Raw genomic sequence first — 20,572 nt, 5'->3', positions numbered from 1 at the left:
GCAGAGCGTCCACAATGATGCACTTGGCCAAAAAGGGCGTATGCATTTTTTCCTGAATATATTCAGGAAAAAACGCATACGCCCTTTTTGGCCAACCAAGCAAGCTTGCAAAGGAAATCTGCACTACAATGAAGTGTCACTTCCCCCCGGTCAAAAGGGCCATCTGAAAAAAGTGTAAAATCCAGAAAGGCAGGACAGGCCATGGAGAACTGGGAGCCTTGTTATGCTGATGGGCGGGATGTAAATTGCCAACAGACACTGGGGAGGAGTGTATGGTGTTTCCTGAAACATCTAAAAAACAAAGCAACAGAGCCTAGGGCACTTCCACTTATGGTCCTATAGCTTAGGGAAATTAAAATCAAAAAGACACAGCCACCCCAAAGTTTGGAAGGGCTCTGTTTACAAGAACCTCGTTTACAGTACAAGTTCAACATCGCAGAAAGTGAAAAATGGATAAAGAAGTTGTGGTATTTACTTACAAAGCAATATCACTCAGCAATGAAATCTATGTCATCAGGCCCGTAGCAGCATAATGAGTGGATTCAGGTACGATGATTCTAACTGAAATAAGTCACACAGAAAAAGAAACATCATAAGATATCAGTAATACACGGAATGTAAACTTGGCTACACAGGAACTGAATTCCAAAACAGAACAGGGTCTCAAATTTAGAAAACCAACTTATGCTTGCTTAAGGGGAAAGGTGAGTTGGGGTGCTGCATAAAACCAGAGATTGAAATGAGCACAGATAAAGTTCCTTAAGCCAAATATGGAATAGACAAGAGCTACTCCTTGCTCAACGAAATGGACTCAACACCCCATATTAAACGCCTAAGAATGTACCTGACTAGTAAGTATCTTAAAACCTATGGATTGCTATGTCTCCAAAAGAGAATCAAGCGTGTGTACAGGGGCATAAACGCAGCAGTGATAGGATTGGAGAGGTTCGGTGAGCAAATGAAGACCCTTTGAAGTCATATTGCATGGTACCCATTCCACGGGTTTCAACTACCCAGGTTTAAGGTATTCTTCCTTCAGCTAAAACATGCATGTGGAACCCAGATTATGATCAACCGTGTGAAAGGGAGACGTGTTCAAATATGTCTCAGTTTTCGTACCCTGGTACTCGGGTGCAATATTCCAGACGCTTTACTAACACTCTCCCGACTTGGAGAGTCAGTCCCTTTAACCTCCTGTTTGGCCCAGTTTGCAATTTCTGCGGAAGATGAACAGGAATAGGGAGAACCAATGAGAGACTAGCTGGAGGTGTCTGGACGGGCAAATTTAACTCTCATTTGCCACGAGGAAGAGGAATTAACCAAAGGCTCAGCGTGCCGTGCCAGAACCAGATTAGGGCCTGAAGCCATCCTGCGGTGTTGCGGCCAGGTCACAAGAAAGCGAGTTGAAGAAAGGAACTCAGGGGCACTGTAATTCACAAACTTGCAGAGTTATAAATGACAGCTATCGTCCAAAAATATACTGAAGTAAGGCTGCCAAGAGGACTTGAAAGCGGGGCAGAATTGCAGGAAACCGATTTCAGGAGGTAGACTGGAATTGCATTGAAAGCATAGGAAAAGAGGCAGAGCGTCCACAATGATACACCTGGCCAAAAAGGGCGTATGCATTTTTTCCTGAATATATTCAGGAAAAAACGCATACGCCCTTTTTGGCCAACCAAGCAAGCTTGCAAAGGAAATCTGCACTACAATGAAGTCTCACTTCCCCCCGGTCAAAAGGGCCATCTGAAAAAAGTGTAAAATCCAGAAAGGCAGGACAGGCCATGGAGAACTGGGAGCCTTGTTATGCTGATGGGCGGGATGTAAATTGCCAACAGACACTCATGAGAAGTATATGGTGTTTCCTGAAACATCTAAGAAACAAAGCAACAGAGCCTAGGGCACTTCCACTTATGGTCGTATAGCTTAGGGAAATTAAAATCAAAAAGACACAGCCACCCCAATGTTTGGGACGCCTCTGTTTACAAGAACCTCGTTTACCGTACAAGTTCAGTATCACAGAAAGTGAAAAATGGATAAAGAACTTGTGGTACTTACGTACAATGCAGTATCACTCAGCAATGAAATCTATGTCATCAGGCCCGTAGCAGCATAATGAGTGGATTCAGGTACGATGATTCTAACTGAAATAAGTCACACAGAAAAAGAAACATCATAAGATATCACTAATACACGGAATGTAAACTTGGCTACACAGGAACTGAATTCCAAAACAGAACAGGGTCTCAAATTTAGAAAACCAACTTATGCTTGCTTAAGGGGAAAGGTGAGTTGGGGTGCTGCATAAAACCAGAGATTGAAATGAGCACAGATAAAGTTCCTTAAGCCAAATATGGAATAGACAAGAGCTACTCCTTGCTCAACGAAATGGACTCAACACCCCATATTAAACGCCTAAGAATGTACCTGACTAGTAAGTATCTTAAAACCTATGGAATGCTATGTCTCCAAAAGAGAATCAAGCGTGTGTACAGGGGCATAAACGCAGCAGTGATAGGATTGGAGAGGTTCGGTGAGCAAATGAAGACCCTTTGAAGTCATATTGCATGGTACCCATTCCACGGGTATCAACTACCCAGGTTTAAGGTATTCTTCCTTCAGCTAAAACATGCATGTGGAACATAGAATATGATCAACCATGTGATCGGGAGACGTGTTCAAATATGTCTCAGTTTTCGTACCCTGGTACTCGGGTGCAATATTCCAGACGCTTTACTAACACTCTCCCGACTTGGAGAGTCAGTCCCTTTAACCTCCTGTTTGGCCCAGTTTGCAATTTCTGCGGAAGATGAACAGGAATAGCGAGAACCAATGAGAGACTAGCTGGAGGTGTCTGGACGGGCAAATTTAACTCTCATTTCCCACCAGGAAGAGGAATTAACCAAAGGTTCAGCGTGCCGTGCCGGAACCAGATTAGGGCCTGAAGCCATCCTGCGGTGTTGCGGCCAGGTCACAAGAAAGCGAGTTGAAGAAAGGAACTCAGGGGCACTGTAATTCACAAACTTGCAGAGTTATAAATGACAGCTATCGTCCAAAAATATACTGAAGTAAGGCTGCCAAGAGGACTTGAAAGCGGGGCAGAATTGCAGGAAACCGATTTCAGGAGGTAGACTGGAATTGCATTGAAAGCATAGGCAAAGAGGCAGAACGTCCACAATGATGCACTTGGCCAAAAAGGGCGTATGCATTTTTTCCTAAATATATTCAGGAAAAAACGCATACGCACTTTTTGGCCAACCAAGCAAGCTTGCAAAGGAAATCTGCACTACAATGAAGTCTCACTTCCCCCGGGTCAACAGGACCATCTGAAAAAAGTGTAAAATCGAGAAAGGCAGGACAGGGCATGGAGAACTGGGAGCCTTGTTATGCTGATGGGTGGGATGTAAATTGCCAACAGACACTTGGGAGAAGTGTATGGTGTTTCCTGAAACATCTAAAAAACAAAGCAACAGAGCCTAGGGCACTTCCACTTATGGTCCTATAGCTTAGGGAAATTAAAATCAAAAAGACACAGCCACCCCAAAGTATGGAACGGCTCTGTTTACAAGAACCTCGTTTACAGTACAAGTTCAACACCACAAAAAGTGAAAAATGGATAAAGAAGTTGTGGTATTTACATACAAAGCAATATCACTCAGCAATGAAATCTATGTCATCAGGCCCTTAGCAGCAAAATGAGTGGATTCAGGTATGATGATTCAAACTGAAATAAGTCACACAGAAAAAGAAACATCATAAGATATCAGTAATACACGGAATGTAAACTTGGCTACACAGGAACTGAATTACAGAACAGAACAGGGTCTCAAATTTAGAAAACCAACTTATGCTTGCTTAAAGGTAAAGGTGAGTTGGGGTCCTGCATAAAACCAGAGATTGAAATGAGCACAGATAAAGTTCCTTAAGCCAAATATGGAATAGACAAGAGCTACTCCTTGCTCAACGAAATGGAATCAACACCGCATATTAAACGCCTAAGAATGTACCTGACTAGTAAGTATCTTAAAACCTATGGATTGCTATGTCTCCAAAAGAGAATCAAGCATGTGTACAGGGGCATAAACGCAGCAGTGATAGGATTGGAGAGGTTCGGTGAGCAAATGAAGCCCCTTTGAAGTCGTATTTTATGGTACCCATTCCATGGGTTTCAACTACCCAGGTTTAAGGTATTCTTCCTTCAGCTAAAACATGCATGTGGAACCTAGAGTATGATCAACCATGTGATCGGGAGACGTGTTCAAATATGTCTCAGTTTTCGTACCCTGGTACTCGGGTGCAACATTCCAGACGCTTTACTAACACTCTCCCGACTTGGAGAGTCAGTCCCTTTAACCTCCTGTTTGGCCCAGTTTGCAATTTCTGCGGAAGATGAACAGGAATAGCGAGAACCAATGAGAGACTAGCTGGAGGTGTCTGGACGGGCAAATTTAACTCTCATTTCCCACCAGGAAGAGGAATTAACCAAAGGCTCAGCGTGCCGTGCCGGAACCAGATTAGGGCCTGAAGCCATCCTGCGGTGTTGCGGCCAGCTCAAAAGAAAGCGAGTTGAAGAAAGGAACTCAGGGGCACTGAAATTCACAAACTTGCAGAGTTATAAATGACAGCTATCGTCCAAAAATATACTGAAGTAAGGCTGCCAAGAGGACTTGAAAGCGGGGCAGAATTGCAGGAAACCGATTTCAGGAGGTAGACTGGAATTGCATTGAAAGCATAGGAAAAGAGGCAGAGCGTCCACAATGATGCACTTGGCCAAAAAGGGCGTATGCATTTTTTCCTGAATATATTCAGGAAAAAACGCATACGCCCTTTTTGGCCAACCAAGCAAGCTTGCAAAGGAAATCTGCACTACAATGAAGTGTCACTTCCCCCCGGTCAAAAGGGCCATCTGAAAAAAGTGTAAAATCCAGAAAGGCAGGACAGGCCATGGAGAACTGGGAGCCTTGTTATGCTGATGGGCGGGATGTAAATTGCCAACAGACACTCGGGAGAAGTGTATGGTGTTTCCTGAAACATCTAAAAAACAAAGCAACAGAGCCTAGGGCACTTCCACTTATGGTCCTATAGCTTAGGGAAATTAAAATCAAAAAGACACAGCCACCCCAAAGTTTGGGACGCCTCTGTTTACAAGAACCTCGTTTACCGTACAAGTTCAACATCGCAGAAAGTGAAAAATGGATAAAGAACTTGTGGTATTTACTTACAAAGCAATATCACTCAGCAATGAAATCTATGTCATCAGGCCCTTAGCAGCAAAATGAGTGGATTCAGGTACGATGATTCAAACTGAAATAAGTCACACAGAAAAAGAAACATCATAAGATATCAGTAATACACGGAATGTAAACTTGGCTATACAGGAACTGAATTACAGAACAGAACAGGGTCTCAAATTTAGAAAACCAACTTATGCTTGCTTAAGGGGAAAGGTGAGTTGGGGTGCTGCATAAAACCAGAGATTGAAATGAGCACAGATAAAGTTCCTTAAGCCAAATATGGAATAGACAAGAGCTACTCCTTGCTCAACGAAATGGACTCAACACCCCATATTAAACGCCTAAGAATGTACCTGACTAGTAAGTATCTTAAAACCTATGGATTGCTATGTCTCCAAAAGAGAATCAAGCGTGTGTACAGGGGCATAAACGCAGCAGTGATAGGATTGGAGAGGTTCGGTGAGCAAATGAAGACCCTTTGAAGTCATATTGCATGGTACCCATTCCACGGGTTTCAACTACCCAGGTTTAAGGTATTCTTCCTTCAGCTAAAACATGCATGTGGAACCCAGAGTATGATCAACCGTGTGAAAGGGAGACGTGTTCAAATATGTCTCAGTTTTCGTAACCTGGTACTCGGGTGCAACATTCCAGACGCTTTACTAACACTCTCCCAACTTGGAGAGTCAGTCCCTTTAACCTCCTGTTTGGCCCAGTTTGCAATTTCTGTGGAAGATGAACAGGAATAGCGAGAACCAATGAGAGACTAGCTGGAGGTGTCTGGACGGGCAAATTTAACTCTCATTTCCCACCAGGAAGAGGAATTAACCAAAGGCTCAGCGTGCCGTGCCGGAACCAGATTAGGGCCTGAAGCCATCCTGCGGTGTTGCGGCCAGCTCACAAGAAAGCGAGTTGAAGAAAGGAGCTCAGGGGCACTGTAATTCACAAACCTGCAGAGTTATAAATGACAGCTATCGTCCAAAAATATACTGAAGTAAGGCTGCCAAGAGGACTTGAAAGCGGGGCAGAATTGCAGGAAACCGATTTCAGGAGGTAGACTGGAATTGCATTGAAAGCATAGGAAAAGAGGCAGTATGTCCACAATGATGCACTTGGCTAAAAAGGGCGTATGCGTTTTTTCCTGAATATATTCAGGAAAAAACGCATACGCCCTTTTTGGCCAACCAAGCAAGCTTGCAAAGGAAATCTGCACTACAATGAAGTCTCACTTCCCCCCGGTCAAACGGGCCATCTGAAAAAAGTGTAAAATCCAGAAAGGCAGGACAGGCCATGGAGAACTGGGAGCCTTGTTATGCTGATGGGCGGGATGTAAATTGCCAACAGACACTCGGGACAAGTGTATGGTGTTTCCTGAAACATCTAAAAAACAAAGCAACAGAGCCTAGGGCACTTCCACTTATGGTCCTATAGCTTAGGGAAACTAAAATCAAAAAGACACAGCCACCCCAAAGTTTGGAACGGCTCTGTTTACAAGAACCTCGTTTACAGTACAAGTTCAACATCGCAGAAAGTGAAAAATGGATAAAGAAGTTGTGGTATTTACTTACAAAGCAATATCACTCAGCAATGAAATCTATGTCATCAGGCCCGTAGCAGCACAATGAGTGGATTCAGGTATGATGATTCTAACTGAAATAAGTCACACAGAAAAAGAAACATCATAAGATATCACTAATACACGGAATGTAAACTTGGCTACACAGGAACTGAATTACAGAACAGAACAGGGTCTCAAATTTAGAAAACCAACTTATGCTTGCTTAAAGGTAAAGGTGAGTTGGGGTCCTGCATAAAACCAGAGATTGAAATGAGCACAGATAAAGTTCCTTAAGCCAAATATGGAATAGACAAGAGCTACTCCTTGCTCAACGAAATGGACTCAACACCGCATATTAAACGCCTAAGAATGTACCTGACTAGTAAGTATCTTAAAACCTATGGATTGCTATGTCTCCAAAAGAGAATCAAGCATGTGTACAGGGGCATAAACGCAGCAGTGATAGGATTGGAGAGGTTTGGTGAGCAAATGAAGCCCCTTTGAAGTCATATTTTATGGTACCCATTCCATGGGTTTCAACTACCCAGGTTTAAGGTATTCTTCCTTCAGCTAAAACATGCATGTGGAACCTAGAGTATGATCAACCATGTGATCGGGAGACGTGTTCAAATATGTCTCAGTTTTCGTACCCTGGTACTCGGGTGCAACATTCCAGACGCTTTACTAACACTCTCCCGACTTGGAGAGTCAGTCCCTTTAACCTCCTGTTTGGCCCAGTTTGCAATTTCTGCGGAAGATGAACAGGAATAGCGAGAACCAATGAGAGACTAGCTGGAGGTGTCTGGACGGGCAAATTTAACTCTCATTTCCCACCAGGAAGAGGAATTAACCAAAGGCTCAGCGTGCCATGCCGGAACCAGATTAGGGCCTGAAGCCATCCTGCGGTGTTGCGGCCAGCTCAAAAGAAAGCGAGTTGAAGAAAGGAACTCAGGGGCACTGTAATTCACAAACTTGCAGAGTTATAAATGACAGCTATCGTCCAAAAATATACTGAAGTAAGGCTGCCAAGAGGACTTGAAAGCGGGGCAGAATTGCAGGAAACCGATTTCAGGAGGTAGACTGGAATTGCATTGAAAGCATAGGAAAAGTGGCAGAGCGTCCACAATGATGCACTTGGCCAAAAAGGGCGTATGCGTTTTTTCCTGCATATATTCAGGAAAAAACGCATACGCCCTTTTTGGCCAACCAAGCAAGCTTGCAAAGGAAATCTGCACTACAATGAAGTCTCACTTCCCCCCGGTCAAAAGGGCCATCTGAAAAAAGTGTAATATCCAGAAAGATAGGACAGGCCATGGAGAACTGGGAGCCTTGTTATGCTGATGGGCGGGATGTAAATTGCCAACAGACACTCGAGAGAAGTGTATGGTGTTTCCTGAAACATCTAAAAAACAAAGCAACAGAGCCTAGGTCACTTCCACTTATGGTCCTATAGCTTAGGGAAATTAAAATCAAAAAGACACAGCCACCCCAAAGTTTGGGACGCCTCTGTTTACAAGAACCTCGTTTACCGTACAAGTTCAGTATCACAGAAAGTGAGAAATGGATAAAGAACTTGTGGTACTTACGTACAATGCAGTATCACTCAGCAATGAAATCTATGTCATCAGGCCCGTAGCAGCATAATGAGTGGATTCAGGTACGATGATTCTAACTGAAATAAGTCAAACAGAAAAAGAAACATCATAAGATATCACTAATACACGGAATGTAAACTTGGCTACACAGGAACTGAATTACAGAACAGAACAGGGTCTCAAATTTAGAAAACCAACTTATGCTTGCTTAAGGGGAAAGGTGAGTTGGGGTGCTGCATAAAACCAGAGATTGAAATGAGCACAGATAAAGTTCCTTAAGCCAAATATGGAATAGACAAGAGCTACTCCTTGCTCAACGAAATGTACTCAACACCCCATATTAAACGCCTAAGAATGTACCTGACTAGTAAGTATCTTAAAACCTATGGATTGCTATGTCTCCAAAAGAGAATCAAGCGTGTGTACAGGGGCATAAACGCAGCAGTGATAGGATTGGAGAGGTTCTGTGAGCAAATGAAGACCCTTTGAAGTCATATTGCATGGTACCCATTCCACGGGTTTCAACTACCCAGGTTTAAGGTATTCTTCCTTCAGCTAAAATATGCATGTGGAACCCAGAGTATGATCAACCGTGTGAACAGGAGATGTGTTCAAATATGTCTCAGTTTTCCTCCTCTGATACTCGGTTGCAATATTCCAGACGCTTTACTAACACTCTCCCCACTTGGAGAGTCAGCGCCTTTAACCTCCTGTTTGGCCCAGTTTGCAATTTCTGCGGAAGATGAACAGGAATAGGGAGAACCAATGAGAGACTAGCTGGAGGTGTCTGGACAGGCAAATTTAACTCTCATTTCCCACCAGGAAGAGGAAATAACCAAAGGCTCAGCGTGCCATGCCAGAACCAGATTAGGGCCTGAAGCCATCCTGCGGTGTTGCGGCCAGCTCACAAGAAAGCGAGTTGAAGAAAGGAGCTCAGGGGCACTGTAATTCACAAACCTGCAGAGTTATAAATGACAGCTATCGTCCAAAAATATACTGAAGTAAGGCTGCCAAGAGGACTTGAAAGCGGGGCAGAATTGCAGGAAACCGATTTCAGGAGGTAGACTGGAATTGCATTGAAAGCATAGGAAAAGAGGCAGAACGTCCACAATGATGCACTTGGCCAAAAAGGGCGTATGCGTTTTTTCCTGAATATATTCAGGAAAAAACGCATACGCCCTTTTTGGCCAACCAAGCAAGCTTGCAAAGGAAATCTGCACTACAATGAAGTCTCACTTCCCCCCGGTCAAACGGGCCATCTGAAAAAAGTGTAAAATCCAGAAAGGCAGGACAGGCCATGGAGAACTGGGAGCCTTGTTATGCTGATGGGCGGGATGTAAATTGCCAACAGACACTCGAGAGAAGTGTATGGTGTTTCCTGAAACATCTAAAAAACAAAGCAACAGAGCCTAGGGCACTTCCACTTATGGTCCTATAGCTTAGGGAAATTAAAATCAAAAAGACACAGCCACCCCAAAGTTTGGGACGCTTCTCTTTACAAGAACCTCATTTACCGGACAAGTTCAGTATCACAGAAAGTGAAAAATGGATAAAGAACTTGTGGTACTTATGTACAATGCAGTATCACTCAGCCATGAAATCTATGTCATCAGGCCCGTAGCAGCATAATGAGTGGATTCAGGTACGATGATTCTAACTGAAATAAGTCACACAGAAAAAGAAACATCATAAGATAGCACTAATACACGGAATGTAAACTTGGCTACACAAGAACTGAATTCCAAAACAGAACAGGGTCTCAAATTTAGAAAACCAACTTATGCTTGCTTAAGGGGAAAGGTGAGTTGGGGTGCTGCATAAAACCAGAGATTGAAATGAGCACAGATAAAGTTCCTTAAGCCAAATATGGAATAGACAAGAGCTACTCCTTGCTCAACGAAATGGACTCAACACCCCATATTAAACGCCTAAGAATGTACCTGACTAGTAAGTATCTTAAAACCTATGGATTGCTATGTCTCCAAAAGAGAATCAAGCGTGTGTACAGGGGCATAAACGGAGCAGTGATAGGATTGGAGAGGTTCGGTGAGCAAATGAAGACCCTTTGAAGTCATATTGCATGGTACCCATTCCACGGGTTTCAACTACCCAGGTTTAAGGTATTCTTCCTTCAGCTAAAACATGCATGTGGAACCCAGATTATGATCAACCGTGTGAAAGGGAGACGTGTTCAAATATTTCTCAGTTTTCGTACCCTGGTACTCGGGTGCAACATTCCAGACGCTTTACTACCACTCTCCCGACTTGGAGAGTCAGTCCCTTTAACCTCCTGTTTGGCCCAGTTTGCAATTTCTGCGGAAGATGAACAGGAATAGCGAGAACCAATGAGAGACTAGCTGGAGGTGTCTGGACGGGCAAATTTAACTCTCATTTCCCACCAGGAAGCGGAATTAACCAAAGGCTCAGCGTGCCGTGCCGGAACCAGATTAGGGCCTGAAGCCATCCTGCGGTGTTGCGGCCAGGTCACAAGAAATCGAGTTGAAGAAAGGAACTCAGGGGCACTGTAATTCACAAACTTGCAGAGTTATAAATGACAGCTATCGTCCAAAAATATACTGAAGTAAGGCTGCCAAGAGGACTTGAAAGCGGGGCAGAATTGCAGGAAACCGATTTCAGGAGGTAGACTGGAATTGCATTGAAAGCATAGGAAAAGAGGCAGAGCGTCCACAATGATGCACCTGGCCAAAACGGGCGTATGCGTTTTTTCCTGAATATATTCTGGAAAAAACGCATACGCCCTTTTTGGCCAACCAAGCAAGCTTGCAAAGGAAATCTGCACTACAATGAAGTCTCACTTCCCCCCGGTCAAAAGGGCCATCTGAAAAAAGTGTAAAACCCAGAAAGGCAGGACAGGCCATGGAGAACTGGGAGCCTTGTTATGCTGATGGGCGGGATGTAAATTGCCAACAGACACTCGAGAGAAATGTATGGTGTTTCCTGAAACATCTAAAAAACAAAGCAACAGAGCCTAGGGCACTTCCACTTATGGTCCTATAGCTTAGGGAAATTAAAATCAAAAAGACACAGCCACCCCAAAGTTTGGGACGCCTCTCTTTACAAGAACCTCGTTTACCGGACAAGTTCAGTATCACAGAAAGTGAAAAATGGATAAAGAACTTGTGGTACTTATGTACAATGCAGTATCACTCAGCCATGAAATCTATGTCATCAGGCCCGTAGCAGCATAATGAGTGGATTCAGGTACGATGATTCTAACTGAAATAAGTCACACAGAAAAAGAAACATCATAAGATAGCACTAATACACGGAATGTAAACTTGGCTACACAAGAACTGAATTCCAAAACAGAACAGGGTCTCAAATTTAGAAAACCAACTTATGCTTGCTTAAGGGGAAAGGTGAGTTGGGGTGCTGCATAAAACCAGAGATTGAAATGAGCACAGATAAAGTTCCTTAAGCCAAATATGGAATAGACAAGAGCTACTCCTTGCTCAACGAAATGGACTCAACACCCCATATTAAACGCCTAAGAATGTACCTGACTAGTAAGTATCTTAAAACCTATGGATTGCTATGTCTCCAAAAGAGAATCAAGCGTGTGTACAGGGGCATAAACGGAGCAGTGATAGGATTGGAGAGGTTCGGTGAGCAAATGAAGACCCTTTGAAGTCATATTGCATGGTACCCATTCCACGGGTTTCAACTACCCAGGTTTAAGGTATTCTTCCTTCAGCTAAAACATGCATGTGGAACCCAGATTATGATCAACCGTGTGAAAGGGAGACGTGTTCAAATATTTCTCAGTTTTCGTACCCTGGTACTCGGGTGCAACATTCCAGACGCTTTACTACCACTCTCCCGACTTGGAGAGTCAGTCCCTTTAACCTCCTGTTTGGCCCAGTTTGCAATTTCTGCGGAAGATGAACAGGAATAGCGAGAACCAATGAGAGACTAGCTGGAGGTGTCTGGACGGGCAAATTTAACTCTCATTTCCCACCAGGAAGCGGAATTAACCAAAGGCTCAGCGTGCCGTGCCGGAACCAGATTAGGGCCTGAAGCCATCCTGCGGTGTTGCGGCCAGGTCACAAGAAATCGAGTTGAAGAAAGGAACTCAGGGGCACTGTAATTCACAAAATTGCAGAGTTATAAATGACAGCTATCGTCCAAAAATATACTGAAGTAAGGCTGCCAAGAGGACTTGAAAGCGGGGCAGAATTGCAGGAAACCGATTTCAGGAGGTAGACTGGAATTGCATTGAAAGCATAGGAAAAGAGGCAGAGCGTCCACAATGATGCACCTGGCCAAAACGGGCGTATGCGTTTTTTCCTGAATATATTCTGGAAAAAACGCATACGCCCTTTTTGGCCAACCAAGCAAGCTTGCAAAGGAAATCTGCACTACAATGAAGTCTCACTTCCCCCCGGTCAAAAGGGCCATCTGAAAAAAGTGTAAAACCCAGAAAGGCAGGACAGGCCATGGAGAACTGGGAGCCTTGTTATGCTGATGGGCGGGATGTAAATTGCCAACAGACACTCGAGAGAAATGTATGGTGTTTCCTGAAACATCTAAAAAACAAAGCAACAGAGCCTAGGGCACTTCCACTTATGGTCCTATAGCTTAGGGAAATTAAAATCAAAAAGACACAGCCACCCCAAAGTTTGGGACGCCTCTCTTTACAAGAACCTCGTTTACCGGACAAGTTCAGTATCACAGAAAGTGACAAATGGATAAAGAACTTGTGGTACTTATGTACAATGCAGTATCACTCAGCAATGAAATCTATGTCATCAGGCCCGTAGCAGCATAATGAGTGGATTCAGGTACGATGATTCTAACTGAAATAAGTCACACAGAAAAAGAAACATCATAAGATATCACTAATACACGGAATGTAAACTTGGCTACAAAAGAACTGAATTCCAAAACAGAACAGGGTCTCAAATTTAGACAACCAACTTATGCTTGCTTAAGGGGAAAGGTGAGTTGGGGTGCCGCATAAAACCAGAGATTGAAATGAGCACAGATAAAGTTCCTTAAGCCAAATATGGAATAGACCAGAGCTACTCCTTGCTCAACGAAATGGACTCAACACCCCATATTAAACACCTAAGAATGTACCTGACTAGTAAGTATCTTAAAACCTATGGATTGCTATGTCTCCAAAAGAGAATCAAGCGTGTGTACAGGGGCATAAACGCAGCAGTGATAGGATTGGAGAGGTTCGGTGAGCAAATGAAGACCCTTTGAAGTCATATTGCATGGTAACCATTCCACGGGTTTCAACTACCCAGGTTTAAGGTATTCTTCCTTCAGCTAAAACATGCATGTGGAACCCAGATTATGATCAACCGTGTGAAAGGGAGACGTGTTCAAATATTTCTCAGTTTTCCTCCCCTGGAACTCGGGTGCAACATTCCAGACGCTTTATTAACACTCTCCCGACTTGGAGAGTCAGTCCCTTTAACCTCCTGTTTGGCCCAGTTTGCAATTTCTGCGGAAGATGAACAGGAATAGGGAGAACCAATGAGAGACTAGCTGGAGGTGTCTGGACGGGCAAATTTAACTCTCATTTCCCACGAGGAAGAGGAATTAACCAAAGGCTCAGCGTGCCGTGCCGGAACCAGATTAGGGCCTGAAGCCATCCTGCGGTGTTGCGGCCAGGTCACAAGAAAGCGAGTTGAAGAAAGGAACTCAGGGGCACTGTAATTCACAAACCTGCAGAGTTATAAATGACAGCTATCGTCCAAAAATATACTGAAGTAAGGCTGCCAAGAGGACTTGAAAGCGGGGCAGAATTGCAGGAAACCGATTTCAGGAGGTAGACTGGAATTGCATTGAAAGCATAGGAAAAGAGGCAGAGCGTCCACAATGATACACCTGGCCAAAAAGGGTGTATGTATTTTTTCCTGAATATATTCAGGAAAAAACGCATACGCCCTTTTTGGCCAACCAAGCAAGCTTGCAAAGGAAATCTGCACTACAATGAAGTCTCACTTTCCCCCAGTCAAACGGGCCATCTGAAAAAAGTGTAAAATCCAGAAAGGCAGGACAGGCCATGGAGAACTGGGAGCCTTGTTATGCTGATGGGCGGGATGTAAATTGCCAACAGACACTCGTGAGAAGTATATGGTGTTTCCTGAAACATCTAAGAAACAAAGCAACAGAACCTAGGGCACTTCCACTTATGGTCCTATAGCTTAGGGAAATTAAAATCAAAAAGACACAGCCACCCCAAAGTTTGGGAAGCCTCTGTTTACAAGAACCTCGTTTACCGTACAAGTTCAGTATCACAGAAAGTGAAAAATGGATAAAGACCTTGTGGTACTTACGTACAATGCAGTATCACTCAGCAATGAAATCTATGTCATCAGGCCCGTAGCAGCATAATGAGTGGATTCAGGTACGATGATTCTAACTGAAATAAGTCACACAGAAAAAGAAACATCATAAGATATCACTAATACACGGAATGTAAACTTGGCTACACAGGAACTGAATTCCAAAACAGAACAGGGTCTCAAATTTAGAAAACAAACTTATGCTTGCTTAAGGGGAAAGGTGAGTTGGGGTGCTCCATAAAACCAGAGATTGAAATGAGCACAGATAAAGTTCCTTAAGCCAAATATGCAATAGACAAGAGCTACTCCTTGCTCAACGAAATGGACTCAACACCCCATATTAGACGCCTAAGAATGTACCTGACTAGTAAGTATCTTAAAACCTATGGATTGCTATGTCTCCGAAAGAGAATCAAGCGTGTGTACAGGGGCATAAACGCAGCAGTGATAGGATTGGAGAGGTTCGGTGAGCAAATGAAGACCCTTTGATGTCATATTGCATGGTACCCATTCCACGGGTTTCAACTACCCAGGTTTAAGGTATTCTTCCTTCAGCTAAAACATGCATGTGGAACCCAGATTATGATCAACCGTGTGAAAGGGAGACGTGTTCAAATATTTCTCAGTTTTCGTACCCTGGTACTCGGGTGCAACATTCCAGACGCTTTACTACCACTCTCCCGACTTGGAGAGTCAGTCCCTTTAACCTCCTGTTTGGCCCAGTTTGCAATTTCTGCGGAAGATGAACAGGAATAGCGAGAACCAATGAGAGACTAGCTGGAGGTGTCTGGACGGGCAAATTTAACTCTCATTTCCCACCAGGAAGCGGAATTAACCAAAGGCTCAGCGTGCCGTGCCGGAACCAGATTAGGGCCTGAAGCCATCCTGCGGTGTTGCGGCCAGGTCACAAGAAATCGAGTTGAAGAAAGGAACTCAGGGGCACTGTAATTCACAAACTTGCAGAGTTATAAATGACAGCTATCGTCCAAAAATATACTGAAGTAAGGCTGCCAAGAGGACTTGAAAGCGGGGCAGAATTGCAGGAAACCGATTTCAGGAGGTAGACTGGAATTGCATTGAAAGCATAGGAAAAGAGGCAGAGCGTCCACAATGATGCACCTGGCCAAAACGGGCGTATGCGTTTTTTCCTGAATATATTCTGGAAAAAACGCATACGCCCTTTTTGGCCAACCAAGCAAGCTTGCAAAGGAAATCTGCACTACAATGAAGTCTCACTTCCCCCCGGTCAAAAGGGCCATCTGAAAAAAGTGTAAAACCCAGAAAGGCAGGACAGGCCATGGAGAACTGGGAGCCTTGTTATGCTGATGGGCGGGATGTAAATTGCCAACAGACACTCGAGAGAAATGTATGGTGTTTCCTGAAACATCTAAAAAACAAAGCAACAGAGCCTAGGGCACTTCCACTTATGGTCCTATAGCTTAGGGAAATTAAAATCAAAAAGACACAGCCACCCCAAAGTTTGGGACGCCTCTCTTTACAAGAACCTCGTTTACCGGACAAGTTCAGTATCACAGAAAGTGAAAAATGGATAAAGAACTTGTGGTACTTATGTACAATGCAGTATCACTCAGCCATGAAATCTATGTCATCAGGCCCGTAGCAGCATAATGAGTGGATTCAGGTACGATGATTCTAACTGAAATAAGTCACACAGAAAAAGAAACATCATAAGATAGCACTAATACACGGAATGTAAACTTGGCTACACAAGAACTGAATTCCAAAACAGAACAGGGTCTCAAATTTAGAAAACCAACTTATGCTTGCTTAAGGGGAAAGGTGAGTTGGGGTGCTGCATAAAACCAGAGATTGAAATGAGCACAGATAAAGTTCCTTAAGCCAAATATGGAATAGACAAGAGCTACTCCTTGCTCAACGAAATGGACTCAACACCCCATATTAAACGCCTAAGAATGTACCTGACTAGTAAGTATCTTAAAACCTATGGATTGCTATGTCTCCAAAAGAGAATCAAGCGTGTGTACAGGGGCATAAACGGAGCAGTGATAGGATTGGAGAGGTTCGGTGAGCAAATGAAGACCCTTTGAAGTCATATTGCATGGTACCCATTCCACGGGTTTCAACTACCCAGGTTTAAGGTATTCTTCCTTCAGCTAAAACATGCATGTGGAACCCAGATTATGATCAACCGTGTGAAAGGGAGACGTGTTCAAATATTTCTCAGTTTTCGTACCCTGGTACTCGGGTGCAACATTCCAGACGCTTTACTACCACTCTCCCGACTTGGAGAGTCAGTCCCTTTAACCTCCTGTTTGGCCCAGTTTGCAATTTCTGCGGAAGATGAACAGGAATAGCGAGAACCAATGAGAGACTAGCTGGAGGTGTCTGGACGGGCAAATTTAACTCTCATTTCCCACCAGGAAGCGGAATTAACCAAAGGCTCAGCGTGCCGTGCCGGAACCAGATTAGGGCCTGAAGCCATCCTGCGGTGTTGCGGCCAGGTCACAAGAAATCGAGTTGAAGAAAGGAACTCAGGGGCACTGTAATTCACAAAATTGCAGAGTTATAAATGACAGCTATCGTCCAAAAATATACTGAAGTAAGGCTGCCAAGAGGACTTGAAAGCGGGGCAGAATTGCAGGAAACCGATTTCAGGAGGTAGACTGGAATTGCATTGAAAGCATAGGAAAAGAGGCAGAGCGTCCACAATGATGCACCTGGCCAAAACGGGCGTATGCGTTTTTTCCTGAATATATTCTGGAAAAAACGCATACGCCCTTTTTGGCCAACCAAGCAAGCTTGCAAAGGAAATCTGCACTACAATGAAGTCTCACTTCCCCCCGGTCAAAAGGGCCATCTGAAAAAAGTGTAAAACCCAGAAAGGCAGGACAGGCCATGGAGAACTGGGAGCCTTGTTATGCTGATGGGCGGGATGTAAATTGCCAACAGACACTCGAGAGAAATGTATGGTGTTTCCTGAAACATCTAAAAAACAAAGCAACAGAGCCTAGGGCACTTCCACTTATGGTCCTATAGCTTAGGGAAATTAAAATCAAAAAGACACAGCCACCCCAAAGTTTGGGACGCCTCTCTTTACAAGAACCTCGTTTACCGGACAAGTTCAGTATCACAGAAAGTGACAAATGGATAAAGAACTTGTGGTACTTATGTACAATGCAGTATCACTCAGCAATGAAATCTATGTCATCAGGCCCGTAGCAGCATAATGAGTGGATTCAGGTACGATGATTCTAACTGAAATAAGTCACACAGAAAAAGAAACATCATAAGATATCACTAATACACGGAATGTAAACTTGGCTACAAAAGAACTGAATTCCAAAACAGAACAGGGTCTCAAATTTAGACAACCAACTTATGCTTGCTTAAGGGGAAAGGTGAGTTGGGGTGCCGCATAAAACCAGAGATTGAAATGAGCACAGATAAAGTTCCTTAAGCCAAATATGGAATAGACCAGAGCTACTCCTTGCTCAACGAAATGGACTCAACACCCCATATTAAACACCTAAGAATGTACCTGACTAGTAAGTATCTTAAAACCTATGGATTGCTATGTCTCCAAAAGAGAATCAAGCGTGTGTACAGGGGCATAAACGCAGCAGTGATAGGATTGGAGAGGTTCGGTGAGCAAATGAAGACCCTTTGAAGTCATATTGCATGGTACCCATTCCACGGGTTTCAACTACCCAGGTTTAAGGTATTCTTCCTTCAGCTAAAACATGCATGTGGAACCCAGAGTATGATCAACCGTGTGAACGGGAGATGTGTTCAAATATGTCTGTTTTCCTCCTCTGATACGCGGGTGCAACATTCCAGACGCTTTACTAACACTCTCCCCACTTGGACAGTCAGCGCCTTTAACCTCCTGTTTGGCCCAGTTTGCAATTTCTGCGGAAGATGAACAGGAATAGGGAGAACCAATGAGAGTCTAGCTGGAGGTGTCTGGACGGGCAAATTTAACTCTCATTTCCCACCAAGAAGAGGAAATAACCAAAGGCTCAGAGTGCCGTGCCGGAACCAGATTAGGGCCTGAAGCCATCCTGCGGTGTTGCGGCCAGCTCACAAGAAAGCGAGTTGAAGAAAGGAGCTCAGGGGCACTGTAATTCACAAACCTGCAGAGTTATAAATGACAGCTATCGTCCAAAAATATACTGAAGTAAGGCTGCCAAGAGGACTTGAAAGCAGGGCAGAATTGCAGGAAACCGATTTCAGGAGGTAGACTGGAATTGCATTGAAAGCATAGGAAAAGAGGCAGAACGTCCACAATGATGCACTTGGCCAAAAAGGGCGTATGCGTTTTTTCCTGAATATATTCAGGAAAAAACGCATACGCCCTTTTTGGCCAACCAAGCAAGCTTGCAAAGGAAATCTGCACTACAATGAAGTCTCACTTCCCCCCGGTCAAAAGGGCCATCTGAAAAAAGTGTAAAACCCAGAAAGGCAGGACAGGCCATGGAGAACTGGGAGCCTTGTTATGCTGATGGGCGGGATGTAAATTGCCAACAGACACTCGAGAGAAATGTATGGTGTTTCCTGAAACATCTAAAAAACAAAGCAACAGAGCCTAGGGCACTTCCACTTATGGTCCTATAGCTTAGGGAAATTAAAATCAAAAAGACACAGCCACCCCAAAGTTTGGGACGCCTCTCTTTACAAGAACCTCGTTTACCGGACAAGTTCAGTATCACAGAAAGTGACAAATGGATAAAGAACTTGTGGTACTTATGTACAATGCAGTATCACTCAGCAATGAAATCTATGTCATCAGGCCCGTAGCAGCATAATGAGTGGATTCAGGTACGATGATTCTAACTGAAATAAGTCACACAGAAAAAGAAACATCATAAGATATCACTAATACACGGAATGTAAACTTGGCTACAAAAGAACTGAATTCCAAAACAGAACAGGGTCTCAAATTTAGACAACCAACTTATGCTTGCTTAAGGGGAAAGGTGAGTTGGGGTGCCGCATAAAACCAGAGATTGAAATGAGCACAGATAAAGTTCCTTAAGCCAAATATGGAATAGACCAGAGCTACTCCTTGCTCAACGAAATGGACTCAACACCCCATATTAAACACCTAAGAATGTACCTGACTAGTAAGTATCTTAAAACCTATGGATTGCTATGTCTCCAAAAGAGAATCAAGCGTGTGTACAGGGGCATAAACGCAGCAGTGATAGGATTGGAGAGGTTCGGTGAGCAAATGAAGACCCTTTGAAGTCATATTGCATGGTACCCATTCCACGGGTTTCAACTACCCAGGTTTAAGGTATTCTTCCTTCAGCTAAAACATGCATGTGGAACCCAGAGTATGATCAACCGTGTGAACGGGAGATGTGTTCAAATATGTCTGTTTTCCTCCTCTGATACGCGGGTGCAACATTCCAGACGCTTTACTAACACTCTCCCCACTTGGACAGTCAGCGCCTTTAACCTCCTGTTTGGCCCAGTTTGCAATTTCTGCGGAAGATGAACAGGAATAGGGAGAACCAATGAGAGTCTAGCTGGAGGTGTCTGGACGGGCAAATTTAACTCTCATTTCCCACCAAGAAGAGGAAATAACCAAAGGCTCAGAGTGCCGTGCCGGAACCAGATTAGGGCCTGAAGCCATCCTGCGGTGTTGCGGCCAGCTCACAAGAAAGCGAGTTGAAGAAAGGAGCTCAGGGGCACTGTAATTCACAAACCTGCAGAGTTATAAATGACAGCTATCGTCCAAAAATATACTGAAGTAAGGCTGCCAAGAGGACTTGAAAGCAGGGCAGAATTGCAGGAAACCGATTTCAGGAGGTAGACTGGAATTGCATTGAAAGCATAGGAAAAGAGGCAGAACGTCCACAATGATGCACTTGGCCAAAAAGG

This window comes from Pseudorca crassidens, unplaced genomic scaffold, assembly GCF_039906515.1.
Source record: "Pseudorca crassidens isolate mPseCra1 unplaced genomic scaffold, mPseCra1.hap1 Scaffold_69, whole genome shotgun sequence".
In the NCBI taxonomy this organism is placed as follows: Eukaryota; Metazoa; Chordata; class Mammalia; order Artiodactyla; family Delphinidae; genus Pseudorca; species Pseudorca crassidens.
Note: the sequence above shows the minus strand (reverse complement) of the source record.